The 14,947-nt window shown below is 35.4% G+C and overlaps 1 protein-coding gene across 1 annotated transcript in view; it reads right to left on the bottom strand.

The window, feature by feature from the left end:
- The window catches only part of LOC117115206, a 15,206-nt gene extending 2,155 nt beyond the window's left edge, over positions 1-13,051 (bottom strand). The window contains exon 1 of the mRNA XM_033258910.1: positions 12,947-13,051. The gene's annotated coding sequence lies outside the window, so the exon portion shown is untranslated. The remainder of the gene's footprint in view (positions 1-12,946) is intronic.
- Positions 13,052-14,947: the final 1,896 nt, after the last annotated feature.

The following is a 14,947-nucleotide window of genomic DNA, read 5'->3' on the forward strand; positions in this document are numbered from 1 at the left end:
GCATAGGCTTAAATGTATATGGCAAATAACAATCAATATAAACTATTACAGATCATTAACACATTGAGAGATAACAGTGGTGGGAGAATATGGGCCAGAATAAACAGTTTAGAGGTGAAAGGTGAAGTCAGCTAGAAATTCAAGCCATGAGTGTGAGTTTTAAGCTTGATAATCCAGGAAAGTTCAGAAAGGCGGCGATGATGAGTGGAGTTGAAGTTAGAGTCGATAATGGTAACACGCAGATTGTTAATAGAGTGATGGGGAAAATTAAAATGTTGGGCTACGGTTTTGTCAGGGGCGTTTTTCCTAATGTCGTGTTTGTGTTGGTTAATGCGGAACCTAAGAGGGTTCATGGTTTCGCCAACGTAATTGCCTTTGTTACAAATAATACATGTTATTAAATAAATTATGTTGTGAGAATCGCATGTGAGGTTGGGAGGTTTTATGGAGTGGTTAGTGATACGAATGGTCTGATCGGTGATGAGGATTTTACAAATTTTGCATCGGGGCTTGTTGCATAGGTGGTTGCCTGTAGATCTGGGCATGGGGCTAGTTAAAAGTGAGGGGGGGAAAAGGATGGAACGGAGGTTGGGGGGCTTGCGTTGGGCTAGGAGAGGGGGGTCGGTAAAAAAGATGGTTAATGGAAAGATCCTGTTGGATGATAGGGAAATCCTTCCAAATAGAACCGGCAATGTGTTTGGTTGAGGGGGTGATATTCTAAGACAATGGGGATTCGATTACTGTTAGAGAGCTTCGGCTTGTACTGGAGGAGGTCTTTGCGGGGTTTAGAGTGGGCTTTCTGTATCTGATGCTTGATAATTTGAGGGGGTAGCCAGCAGTGAGAAATTTACAGGTAATAGCTTGAATATGGTGAGCATAGTCAATGGGGTCCGAGCAGATACGTTTTATTCTAAGGCATTGACTATATACAATAGAGGACTTCAGAGATTTAGGATGAGCGCTGGAGTAGTGAAGATAGGAATGACAGTCAGTGGGTTTAACATAAAGTGAAGAACTGATAGTGCAGTTAGAACATTTAACGAGGACATCAAGAAAGGGTATTTGGCAGACAGATAGTTCAACAGTGAACTTAATGGTATTGTGAAAGCTGTTAGCATGAGTGATAAAATCAGTGAGTGAGGCGTGGCCATGAGTCCATATGAAGAAAATATCATCAATGTAACGTGAGTAGTGAAGGGGCTTAAGAGGGAAGGATGATATGAGTTTGTGCTCGATGTTGGCCATGAAAATATTGGCGTATGAAGGAGCCATCTTAGTACCCATGGCCGTACCCTGAATCTGTAAACAGTGCTTACCATTGATTGTGAAATTGTTATGGGTTAGGATGAACTTGATGATTGATGATCAAGTCAACTCGGTCCCAAGTCAACTCGGCCCCAAGTAGTCAACTCGGCCCCAAGTTAACGAAATAATTGCCAAAAGAATATGAATGCAAAGCCAAACTATGCAAACATTAAAGTGTTTTAAATCTTGCCTTTGTTATCTTTTAATAAAATAATAATACAAACAGCATTAATAACAATAATAATTTTTAAAAAGGCATAACAAAAACTATTGATAATAACGATATGAACATACTGATTTATAGGCATATAAAGCTGGAAAAGGATAGTGTCTGCCACAGCTAACCCACCTTCAAGTAGGAGCAGCTAAAGAAGCTGCTCATATAGGAAAGCGTAGACTTGCCACAAGAATGAGAATTAATTTTCTTATCTTCCATTCTTTAGTCACTCATTTGAGGAAAGCCATTGTAATACACAGATATCACAGATCATTTGCCTATTTTCCATTTTATTGACAATGATTGTGACAAATTGAAAAACCAGGAATGCTCTTCTTTTGCTGCTAATGATATAAATTCTTTTATCATAATTATTCTTATGCGGACTGCTCCGATGTTTAAATAGTGACCCAAAATTCTCTTTTGAAATCTTTATTGACAGCTTTCTTACTATTCATAATAAACATTTAAACATTAAAATAATTTAAAAAAAAATCAAATTCACTAACAACCCTGGATGCGCTCCTCATTTCTGAAATGTAGCTAACGTAAACACAAATTATACAAAAAATATATTTTGTCACAAAGCTCTAAGCAAAAATTAAACTACACTAAATACAATATCATCTACAACAGTCTTTGTCGTACTGCCAAATCAAATTATTTTAAACGGAAATTTGATCAGGTAAAAGGAATCTTAAAAAGTACATGGAATATAATAAATTCAGTTATAAATCCAAGCAACAAAAAAATACGAACATTCGTATGTTCATGTATTATGTTCGGAGACCTTGAGATGATCTTGTATTTACTTATGTAACATAATAAAGACCTATCCTGGAATACGCTAGTTCACTCTGGCATTCTTTTATTACGAAGAAGCAGTGTACCCAGTTGGAGTTTATTCAGAAGAGGGCCTCCAAGATCATTCTGGGATACAACAACAACCACCTTTTTAACTTGTATTTTTCTTAATTTTTTCCCCCGAATTTTATTTTTACTGTTAAGTGCATTGAGGCTTTAGCATAATGCGCTATATAAGCCAAAATTATTATTATTATTATTATTATTATGGACGCACTGAACATACTCAACTTACCATCGCTACAAGCATGGCGGTCAGACTTAAATTTGGAAAGACCCTTGTGACATCCCAACGGATTGGGCTCATGAAAACCCCAAACCAGTGAGGAATCTACTAAACCATAGTAAATATAAAATTACCTCGGTGCAGAACCAACCGTTTATCCAACTCAAAACTGCCAAGTGCAATTCAGTAAGTAATTGTTAGGCCTATTGAAATAGTATATTTAAATTTTAATAGAATATACATAATATGAAAAAAATGATTTTTTTTAAAATCTCTACTAATTGTAAATATATATTTGAATAATCAATAAGAAATAACAATTTTCATGTATATAGATTTATAATAATTAATTAATGTATTTAAATTGGATTGAATAGAATTGATAGGCCTAAAGTGTGGTGTTTATAATGTGTGGTGCTTGATGTTTTATTTTATATATATTTTCATTTGTTCATATTGTAATTTCAAAAGTATTTCAACATTTGTTGCAGTTTTACTATTTTACCAAATAAATAAAAAATAAAAATTCAAGTTTTTAAAAATTGGTAACAATACAATTGACAATAATATCTATTTGTGACCACTTTAATGATTATTTTTCCTCCATAGGCCCAGATATTAATAATTCTTTACCAGTCTCAGATATTGATCCTTTAGAGTTCTTACCAGTGTCGCATATTAATTCATTTTTTATCAATCCCGTCACTAAATCTGAAGTATTATCAGTTGTTCATGAAATTGATTCTAATAAAGGTGCTAGGCATGACCACTTAACCCATAGGACCTTGTATCTCCAATCATAAAACAACTAACCTTTGCCATCAGCTCATCATTTTCATCCCGTACAGTTCCAACTACCTTAAAATTGGCCAAAGTTACTGTATCCCCGTGTTTAAAAAAGGCGACACTGATAAACTATTAAATTATAGACCTACATCCATACTACAAATCTTTTCTAAAATACTATAAAAACTTATGCATAAAAGACTTTTAACTATCTTAATCAATTTAATATCTTAAACGAACATCAATATGGGTTTCGCTGGAATCGCTCGACTCAAATCTGTTAACATTAAGAAACGATTTCAATTGAGCCTAATTTTAGATTTATCAAAAGCTTTTGATGTTGGTAACCACGAAATTCTAGTTTCTAGACTTTTCCTTACGGCAGAGTTATTTCTTTAGAATGGTTTAATAGTTATTTGAATAATCGCAAACAATCGCAAACAATCGCAAATTTGTTTCTGTTGGACCATGTAGATCGCCGACGAGGGATATAACTTGTGGAGTGCCTCAACTGCCGGTCTTGGAGCCGTTACCTTTTAAAATATATCTCAATGACCTGACTAGAATTAGTGACACCCTTCAGGTTGTATCTTTCGCCGACAATACAACTGTTTTTTAAAAATTCAAATGAATACCTTAGTTACAAATTCTTGGTTCTTGGTTCAATGCTTCTAATAAGCTTCTAATTAATATTCAAATGACTAACTATATTTTATTTAATCCACACCAAACGAAAGTAAATTTATCAAACTGCAGCATAATCTTAAATAAACATTTTATAGATCGTAAATCTGATATTTCGTTTTTAGAAGTATTCATCAATGAAAATTTAAGTTGGAAATTACACCAAAATTATGTTGCAAATAATATTGCCAAATCATTAGGAATAATCAATAGGTTTATTCCCTTAATCATCCTTATTTGCAGTATTGTAACATGATATGGGCCTGTGACTGTCAGAATTATTGATTTAGCTTAATTTGCATCTCCTTCCGAACCCTTGTTTAAAAAAACTAAATAATTTAGAAATTATGGATTTAAACAAATTACAAGTTACTTCTCTTATATTTCAATATACAAAAGGTCAACTCCCAACCTGTACATTAGCATTTTTTCACGTTTCTAAATCTACACTCAGTTATCAATAAAAAAATAAATAAATAAAATTTTAAAAAAACCCCTCTAATTCACTTCACGTTCATTTTGTTAATTTTGTTAGACTGAGTAAAAGTCAATTTTTTATTTCTGTATACGGTCAAAAATTAACTACTGTTAAGCTTAAAAATAGTAATAAAACCTACATTTTTAAAAACCAGATGAAGAATTATTATTTAGAAATGTACCATTCATAATTTCTTACTTATTCAGACGCAATAGAGCAGATGGATATGGCTGCGTAGCAATTGCTCTTCTTTTCGGAATAGATGGTGTACTGCAGCATTCCTCATTGGACTATGAGTCCGTCTTTGTCAAAATTGAATTGACTCATCAGGAATCGCTTATTATTGGATCAGTATACCGTCCTTCAAGGAGTGACGATAGCTACATGGCAAGTCTTTGTAACACCGTTAAAGAAATCGCTAACTCTAACAAAACTGCTACTTTGTGGGTGGGTGGTGATTTCAACTTACCTGGAATTGACTGGTCAAACTATTCAACCAATCAACCATTAAATGATTTGAGTATCAACTGTTACAGAATTCGTGACAACCTTCACCTTTCCCTACCTAAACTTACTTTACTCCAACACAATATTCGATATAGTGGTTCCAAACTCTGTAATGAACTCCCCCCCCCAGAAATTATATCGGCCCCCTTCCAGGAAAATATTGTCTCTTAAAGTCAAGAAATATCTCTTATCTAAATATGTTTAAATCAAAATCAAAGTTGATTTTTCTAATACCCTTATTACAATATTGACAAATTTTTGCTCCACTTCCCCCATCTGCTCCGTGTTGTATCCGTGTTTTGTACTTGTTTCGTTTATGAATTTATTTCAATGACATTTATGATTTCGTAATTATATGGGTCGCTCGCTACAAGTGCCACTTGATAATGGACGTCTTTTTTTTTTGTCATTTGGCGTATACTTTTTGAGCAGTGCGTCTATCACAAAATTCTTTTTTTTTTTTAATGAAATCCGGTTGTTTAATGTTTATCATTTGTTATCATATTGTGTGAAGAAATAAATGTTTATTTTAATTGAATTGAATTGAACTGTCTACGATAGCAATCACTGGCCTCGCCCAAATGGTTACATTTCCAACTAGATTTGACAATGTATTGGATCTCTTCTTCACCATTCAACCCTCTAGTATCATCAAATGCAAACCTATTCCACGGATTAGCGATCATGAAATAGTTTCAATTGATACAACCAAAGCACGGCCTTTCAAACCAGTTAAGCGAAAAATACATGTATGGAAACAAGCTAACTTAAAAAAAAATTTACGAAGAATGAATTCTGCATGGCATACGGCTCAAATATGCCATCAGTGAAATGTGGTCCACTATTGAAAATAAACTATCTCAGATACTGGACTTATTCCCCTCGAAAATAACAACATCACGCTTTAACCAACCTTGGGTTAACAGGAAGATCAAACAACTCAGTAGGAAAAAACAGCGGGCATACAATAAAGCGCGTTCTCGTCGCAACAAACATAAAGCACGGTCATGGGAAAGATTCAGGAAACTGAAAATGTCAATGCAAAGGTTCTGCAAAGAAGCCTATAACAAATATATCAACGACATAATATGCCCTGACTTGAAATCTAATCCAAAAAAGTTCTAGAGTTTATCTCATGTAAACGACGTGATCCAACAGGAGTATCTGCACTCCGGGGTACCAATGGTGTTTTATATGCAAACAGCACTGACAAGGCAAACATTCTCAACAACCAATTCACCTCGGTCTTTAGTACATATGACGAAATTCTTTGCGTGACGGTGTGTGTAACGTTCAGAGACGCCAGGGCAGTTTAGAAGAGAGAATAAAGGAGAATGAACAGACCCTCGGTACTGCTATTGAATTTCAAGTCCGTCGTACATCCGACGTTGAAAAACAGCTGTCGGTATTTGAAGACCAAAACTCTAAACTTCTATATCAAATTGATCAACATAAAAAAGAAATGAGAAAACTGCAGGATTCAAAAAAATAATTTGGAGAGACACTCACGTCACCACAACCTGCTGTTGTGTAACTATGGTCCAGATAAACAAGACGAAGTCCCAGAAGAAATAGTAAACAATATTCTGAAGGGGAATTTAGGTTTAGATATTAAGGTTGAAGTTGCCCACCGTACTGGTAGACAACATCATGACAGGAAGCGCCATGGGGCAATCATTTTTAAAGTTGTATCACTACGCGAGAAAGATTCTGTTTTGAAGGCAAAGAGAAAGCTAGACAAGGCAGCATATTATATCAAAAACGATGAAATCGAAGCGGACAGAAAAGAACGCATTCGACTAAGACCTGTTGCTGAATCCGCCTACAAAGCTGGCAAGAAAACGGTTTTCCGACAACAAACTGTACACAGATGGAAAAGAATGTTGCAAACAAAACTCTCAGCAAGGCGCTTCTGTGTCACTGTCCGAGACGGTTTAGGATAACGCTGCAATTTTTTTGGTTGTTGGAACATAGGGGGGTGGTCAGAAAGTAATTTTGTTAAAAAAGAAATTATTTTAAGAAGTGATTTTGATTTTATGTGTATTGTTGAATCTCATTTAAGAGGTAATGATATTCTAAGTATTCCAAACTATATTTAGTTTGGTCACAATAGATCATCTCTCCACAGCTGAGCAAAAAATGGCTCAGGTGGTATTGGAATTCTTGTTCACCGACGCATTCTCAACTCTTTTAATTTTACAATTGCGGAAAAGGGGTATGACGGTATATTGTGGTTGAAACTTACAAATAAATTTTCTAAAAACTACTTTTTTATATGTTGTTTTTATCTCCCTCCAGAAAACTCTAGCCGTTGTGGTAACGCTGAAGACTTTTTCGATGCACTAATTTCTGGCATATATAAATTTCAAGATAAGGGTAAACTACAGATCTGTGGTGATTTCAATGCTAGAATTGGAGACTGTAGATTTTATTGAAGGTATCGATGATGTTATTCCCCGTAATACCATTGACTTTTGCAAAAATCCACAAGGTAAACCATTTATTGACTTTTGTATAAGTGCAAACATGTGCTATCTCAATGATAGAAACGATAACTTAAAAGATAATTTTACTTGTGTATCTACTAAAGGTAAATCAATTGTTCATTATTGTATTGTTCCGTATGATGAACTTACTCTGTACTCCCTCTTTAAAGTATCACTTGTTCAAGATATCATACTAAGGTATAGTATTACTGTAAGTGGTACTTTACCTGATCATTCCCTTTTATCCTGGGCGTTTACAACCAGTGATAAACTGTCATGAAATAACAACGTAATCCACCAGCAAAACAATGATTTTAAAATAGGTCAAAATTATTTGACCTACGTGAAATACCACACAATTTTCTCATGGATGAAGGAAGTATTTCGAAGGCGAACGAATTGATCAAATGAACTAAATTCAAGCATTCGAACTCAGGCTGAAGTTGTCAGGGTGTATGCTAAATTTGAATCCTTCATTAAGTCCGCTGTTAAAAGTACATTTAGAAAGAAAAAAAAGCCAACATGGCAATAATAACATGAGACATCCACAAAACCCTGGCGGAATCAACTTTACAATTATTATGGGATGATGTGTGTGTGTAAACAAAAGTAATGGTTAAAATGCAAAATTTCTCATATGCGTAGTATTCTCTTTGTAAGCTATAAATCTGCCCATAAATTATTTGATAAAGCTGTGAGGAAAGCTAAACGTCAATTTCAATATAGTAAAATTAATAAGATTGATAATCTGTTAAGAGGGGATCAGAGTATGTTCTGGAAAGAGATTGGTAAAATTGGTGTAAACAACTGTAAACAAAATAATGATAGATAGATCGAGTAGATCGAGTATTTAAAAAAAATGGTGCAATGAATTTACTGATTAAGTCACTGTTTAATACTCATTCTGATGATTTCGACGATGCGTTTTTATTACATGTTAAAACCCATCTACAACGTCTTGAAGTTAATTCCTCCGACAACGATCATATTACTGCTTGCCTTAATAACCCTATTGAGTATACTGAAGTAATTGATGCAATCAACCGAGCTAAATTAGATAAGGCTGCTGGTATTGATGACATTATTACGATAAAAATAAATCAAATTAAAAACGATACATCAGCAAATTTACTTCATGCCATGTTTCAAAATTATTTTGCTAGTCTCTGCCCATCTAGATGGAAGCTCCGTCTAATTAACCCAATTCAAAAATCTAGAAATAAAGATCCAAGAGTATCGATAAGCTACAGAGGTATTACACTTTTATCAGCAGTACGTAAAATTTATTGTGATGTGATTCGTAAAAGGCTTTCTGATTGGCTTGAAGAAAACAATATAATTCATGAAGAGCAAAATGGTTTTAGAAAAAATCGTGGTTGCCTTGATCACTTATATACCCTCTCATCGGTTATACAGAATAGAAATCTTTGTAAAAAAGATACTTTCGCTTGCTTTATTGATGCAAAGAAAGCATTCGATCGTGTAAATCGAGATTGCCTTTGGTATAAACAAGTATTGGTATTCAAGGGAATTTCTACAATTGTATTAAAAGTTTATATAATGACGCTTGTTATCACCCATTATTTTTAATATTTTCATAAATTGCATAGTAAACGATTTGAAACAATTAAACTGTGGCATTCCCTTACTTGACACAAAAATTGACATATTAATGTATGCTGATGACATTGTGGTACTTGCCGAAAATGAAAGCTCTCTTCAAAATATGTTAGATGTTGTTTCAAATTGGTCTAAAAGGTGGCACATTAGCCTGAATGAATCTGAGACACAAATTGTCCATTTTCGCAGAAAAACTCGTCAAAAAACTAATAAACAGTTTAATTGCTGTAGTTTCGACATTGATATTGTTAATGGTTGTAACTACCTCGGCATTTGGTTTGATGAATTCTTAGATCCTTATGTATCTGCCGGCATGCTGGTTGTGTCTGCTTCTCGTGCACTTGGTGCTGTTATTAGTAAAGATAAGGCTCTGGGAGGTATCAACTTTAATTCATATTCATATATATTTGGGGTATACACGAGTACTCTTCGATAAACTCTGTTTTTTACCGTGCTTGGCGTTTTTTCCTTGTGGTCGGGAAATATACTCCAAACGACACTATGCTTGGTGACATGGGATGAGATTCCCCAATAGTGCATCAGATGCAGTCTATAGCTAGATTGTGGTGCCGTCTTTCAAAACTAGATGAAGACCAGTATCCATGTAAAGCTTTTTGTTGGTCCCAACATTTAGCAGATATGAGTGATGGCAACCACTGTTATTAGGTAGCTAAATTTGCCTACCAAATCCTCTCCTGACCGGCAGTCTATTGTGTTTAAGTAAATCATATTTTAAGAAATGTTTGTATATCCTGTTTTTAAAACATTTTCAATCGTGTGTTTTCCTTGGGTTTTAAAAATGTCCTGTATTTCACTCATAAGAAGCCAGAATTGGCTGGTCTCTGTTTTAATCTGAGAGTGTGAAACAAATAAATAAAGAACTAACTAACTATGAAGACACATCAAACATTGTTAATACGAATCGCAATGATTATCCTGATATTGATCACATCTACGTTACATGTAATGAGGTAACAAAGCTACTCAAGAAAATTAACCCAAACAAAGCTACAGAACCGGATAAAATTCTCTCACGCCTCCTGAAAGAATTAGCTGATAGTCTTGGTCCAATGCTTACTATCCTTTTCCAGGCTTCATACATTTACCCTGTGTTTAAAAAGGGCGACAGATCTATTGCATCGAACTATCGTCCAATATCACTAACATCCATCTGCTGCAAGCTCCTCCAGCATGCTGTATTCTCGTCAGTAATGCAACATTTTGATTTGCATCACATACTATTGGACTTCCAACACGGTTTTCGTAAGAAACATTCCTGTGAGTCCCAACTGATTACAACAGTTGACGAAATCATACAAAATCTGGACAAAGGACTTCAACCGATCTTATTCTCTTCGACCTCTCTAAGGCCTTCGACAAATTGCCTCATCAGCGCCTACTCCACAAATTACGTCATTATGGTATTCGTGGGAGCCTCCTCATTTGGATTGATAACTTCCTCACAGATAGAGTCCTGAAGGTTGTCCTGGAAGGGGAATTCTCTGAGCAATCTCCAGTATTGTCTGGTGTCCTCCAAGGTACCGTCCTTGGTCCTCTCCTGTTTTTGGCTTTTATTAACGACCTACCGCAATACATATCAGAAGGTACTAAAGTAAGAATATTCGCTGATGACACCGCAATTTACCGCGTAATCAATGATACCAATGATTCGCCTTAACAAGATCTCGATTCACTTCAAAGATGGGAAAAGCAGTGGTTAATGTCATTTAACCCTGAGAAATGCCAATTACTCCATGTCACTAAGCGCCGTAACCCGTAAAGCATACCTACCTTATTATCCACAATCATCCGATCCAAACAGTGTCTTCAGCAAAGTACCTTGGATTAATGAACTCGAACACTATGTCTTGGTCAAGCCACATCGACAATATCACTCTCAAAGCAGCAAGATCATTGGGATTCCTCCGAAGGAACATGGCAAAGTGTCCACACATGGTGAAGACCCAGTGCTTTAACTCGTTTGTACGTCCAAAAATGGAGTACGCAAGCACTGTCTGGGACCCACACACACAGGTCAACATGAAAAAACTGGAGTTCATCCAACGTAAAGCAGCAAGCTTTGTAATGAACGATTATAGCAGATTATCCAGCGTCACAAACATGCTTATGCAGCTCGGCTGGGACTCTCTCCAACATCGTATTAGGGAGACTGCAAAAGTCACCATATTGTACCGGATCACCAATGAAATTATCTGCATCCTTCGTGATCAGCTCATTCCATCCTCTACCTCACCAGAGGTCACAAGAGATTCATTATACCAAAAACCCGCACAACATTAAGGAAGTGCTCGTTCTTCCCAGACACCATCTGTCTGTGGAATAGCCTACCTCAACATGTTGTTGATCCACCATCCATCGACACATTCAAGGACAGATATCTGATATTCACATTCGTTAATTTTCTCAATTTCTGTGCGAATATACTCATTTGAGGTTTATGCACATTATAGGACGATGATGATGAAATAATTGAATAAATGTTATTGGAGTTGAATTGAATTGAAGTCTAACTTCTTGTAGTTTTAAATACTTTCGAAAAGCGCCACTAGCGTTGCTTTTTTATGTTGCTGAATTTGGAACGCCATGCAAATAAATAATATGGAACTCCATTGGTGCCAAAAATTGTTTATATTTTATAGTTTTCACTGATCAAGACGAAATAAGGGACTGGAACCCAGTTTAAATTTCTCCATGCTTATATACCATGGAGTAGTGTTCCAGTGTGAGTTAAATGTTGCATATTACATATCGTTTATTATTGGTAATTAGGTCTTCGCCGTAAGCCTACAAAACGAGATCCTACGCTCAATTTTAGGCTGTAGCCATGATAAGGGAACCGCTTGGATTCTAATTCTAGGCGGAGATACATAATAAATGTTTATTTCAATTTGCTTTGTAATAGAAACTTCAGTACACAGTCTTTGACACAACAGCAGCACAATAATTCGTGTATTGTGATGCAAAGAGCTTCTGAAGTATTAAAGACCAAAAAAAATGTTATCTGCTTGTTCTCATCTTCAATCTGTCTCCGAATTACACTTAAGCCAGGCACTCATTGCGTCGTACGACGGTCGTACGCCTGTAGCACGACGAATCTAACTGCGCTCCTTATGAGCGCTAGACGACGCGACGCCGTCTGCTGATTGTCGGCGGCCGTCTGAACGGATCGTCATTAAAAACGATTTGTTGCGTGCGCGTCGTCGCGTTGCATCCTACATAAAACCGTCGGACGCAGTGAGTGCCTGGCTTTAGAGAGTGCCACATTATATTAACGTACATATATGAATGCTGTTAGCTTTATCACTCTGTCGGGTAGAGAAAATAGATAGTGGGATCCTCAATTTTCGCCAGTTACCATGGCGATTTCCTCTCATTACTTTACCATAGCAATGTAAATGGGTATAACCTTTAGTCTTGTGTGAATAGACCGAATTAGTCACCAAAGCTAGTATTGTCTATTGGGTATAACATCAAAACACACGCTAGCATCCGCTCGAATAAATTTTGACTTTTTTTTAATTATTTCTCTGTTTATTTGTACATTTAAACATAAACTAACTTACAGAAAAGCCTTGGTAAATGTACCTAAATGAACTCCAGTAATTTTTTGAAACTGTGTGAAAGGAACGATTTTAATATACATTACTTTTGACACTGCTCAATAAACAAGCATACGACTTTTTGGAATGTTTATTTTTTGTATACCACTATACTAAATTGTGATGACTCCATCTTTGGTGAATAAAACTTACCTCAACTTATCTAAATAATGATCTTCTAGGTTTCTCCATGTTTCATGCAGCCGATAAATTGGTATAATCTGTAACGCCGCCAGGCATGTGCGTAAAGAGTGAAAATTCTTTAACCTCCGGCACTCGTATGCAATCTGCAACAACAATACTTATTTATCAATCCATCCGTCAAACTTGCAATTCTTGCTAACAAGACGAATGTCATACCACTAAGACCTCTTGTTCTTATTTAATTTATTTGAATGGCATGACTGTTGCAAGTGCGCCATATAAATGAAACAAGATTCAAGATTCAAGACTTGTGTCCTTTTGGAAAATCAGTTGGTACATCACATCGCAAAACAAAATGCAGTAGTCAGTATAAATAATAAATAGCTAGTAGTGGAGAAAATAAATTATAATTAGGCCATAAAACTTATTTGATATTTTGATTAAGTATTCTAATGGAAAGTGGTACGAATGAATTAAGATATCTATTTGTTCTACAGTTCAGAGTTAATCTTACGAGCATAGAAGCAACTAAGTCGGTATTTATACTTGTCAGGCCGTAGCCGGCATCTACAAAAGAAATGTTCTGAGCATTGGATTAAGAGGTGACAAATTGAGTTCAGTGGCTTAAAGCGTAGGCCTACGTCTTACAGTTTAAAAAAAATAGATATATTATAATTTTTTAAAGCCCCATTCCCGGCAAAATTTCAGTTGTTAAGAAAAATCTAATTTTTGTATAATGTTATAAAGATTTATAAATATAATACGGAATTGCTAGTTTAACTGAATTTAGACATTCCTAATAATGAAAAAACATGTAAAATAAGACTGAAATTTGATTTTTTTTTTTATGTGTTCCACACAAAAAATAAATGCGGATGAATTTTTCATGTTCGATTTTGCGATAGGTCGTGAGAGGAAATATCGTAGGCGCCGAAAACATTAGCCAATCCAACGCTGCTAAGCTAGGCCTAGCCTTACCTCGATTTAGTTCTGTTATCACACATAAAAACGGCCGATATGATATTTTCCGTTGCTAATATTGACAATTGTGAAATATAATATTTCATAGGAATTATTTCAAATTTGTTAAAAAACTGATTCTGACTAAGATTTTGACACTTAAACAAACATATCTCAGCCTAATCGAACGACCGCATTGTGCGAGATGCGAAGTACAAAAACTAATCTCATTGAGAGGGCGCACTTTATTGACTGTATAAAGTATACATAAAAGCGAGAGTATTCCAGTGGATGCGATCTACAACCTCTGAATTTGCCTAGTAACGATGAATTGAAAGGTCCACTGATTAATCTCAGATAAGAAAGTATAATACATACTCCAAGTATTGAAATACACGCCATCGTGTTGGGATTCAATATTTCGACATTAATTATGTCATCATCAGGAACTCTGATGATGACATAATTCATGTCGAAACATTGAATCCCAACACGATGGCGTGTATTTCAATACTTGGAGTATGTATTATACTTTCTTAACGATGAATTCGTCGAGAAAATGGTAATATTTTATGAGAAATAGTCTGTATTTAATTATTTAATTCTTTTGCGTAAAACTAAAATTCATGCCAATATGTTTCCATGATTTATAATAATTTGAGTAATGCAAATGCATATTTTCTAAAAAAAGTCAGTTTTTAGTGAAATTTTGCCGGGAATAGGGTTTTAATAAGGAAGTAAAAAAAAACACCCATTTGGTATTGAGGAATTTTTTTTGGTGGGGGGGGGGGAGTTCTATTAGCTATTTGGGTATGGGGTTTGTTGGACAAAGGGCGTTCTCTGAAGAAGAGGGGTTTGCCAGATCCCCAAAACCCCCTGGCTACGGGCCTGCTTATTGACAAGAAGTTTGGATTACGTCAGTGAACATTTGTGGCTAAGCTCCATAGTTGTAGAGACTGATGTTTGATAGCTTTTGGCACTAACATTATACTTTTATTTGTACCAAGGCAATTCATATTCGCACATGAACATAGCGCATGCGTACAATTC

Source organism: Anneissia japonica, unplaced genomic scaffold (assembly GCF_011630105.1).
Source record: "Anneissia japonica isolate Jap-2015-1 unplaced genomic scaffold, ASM1163010v1 scaffold288241_len153310_cov167, whole genome shotgun sequence".
Classification (NCBI taxonomy): Eukaryota; Metazoa; Echinodermata; class Crinoidea; order Comatulida; family Comatulidae; genus Anneissia; species Anneissia japonica.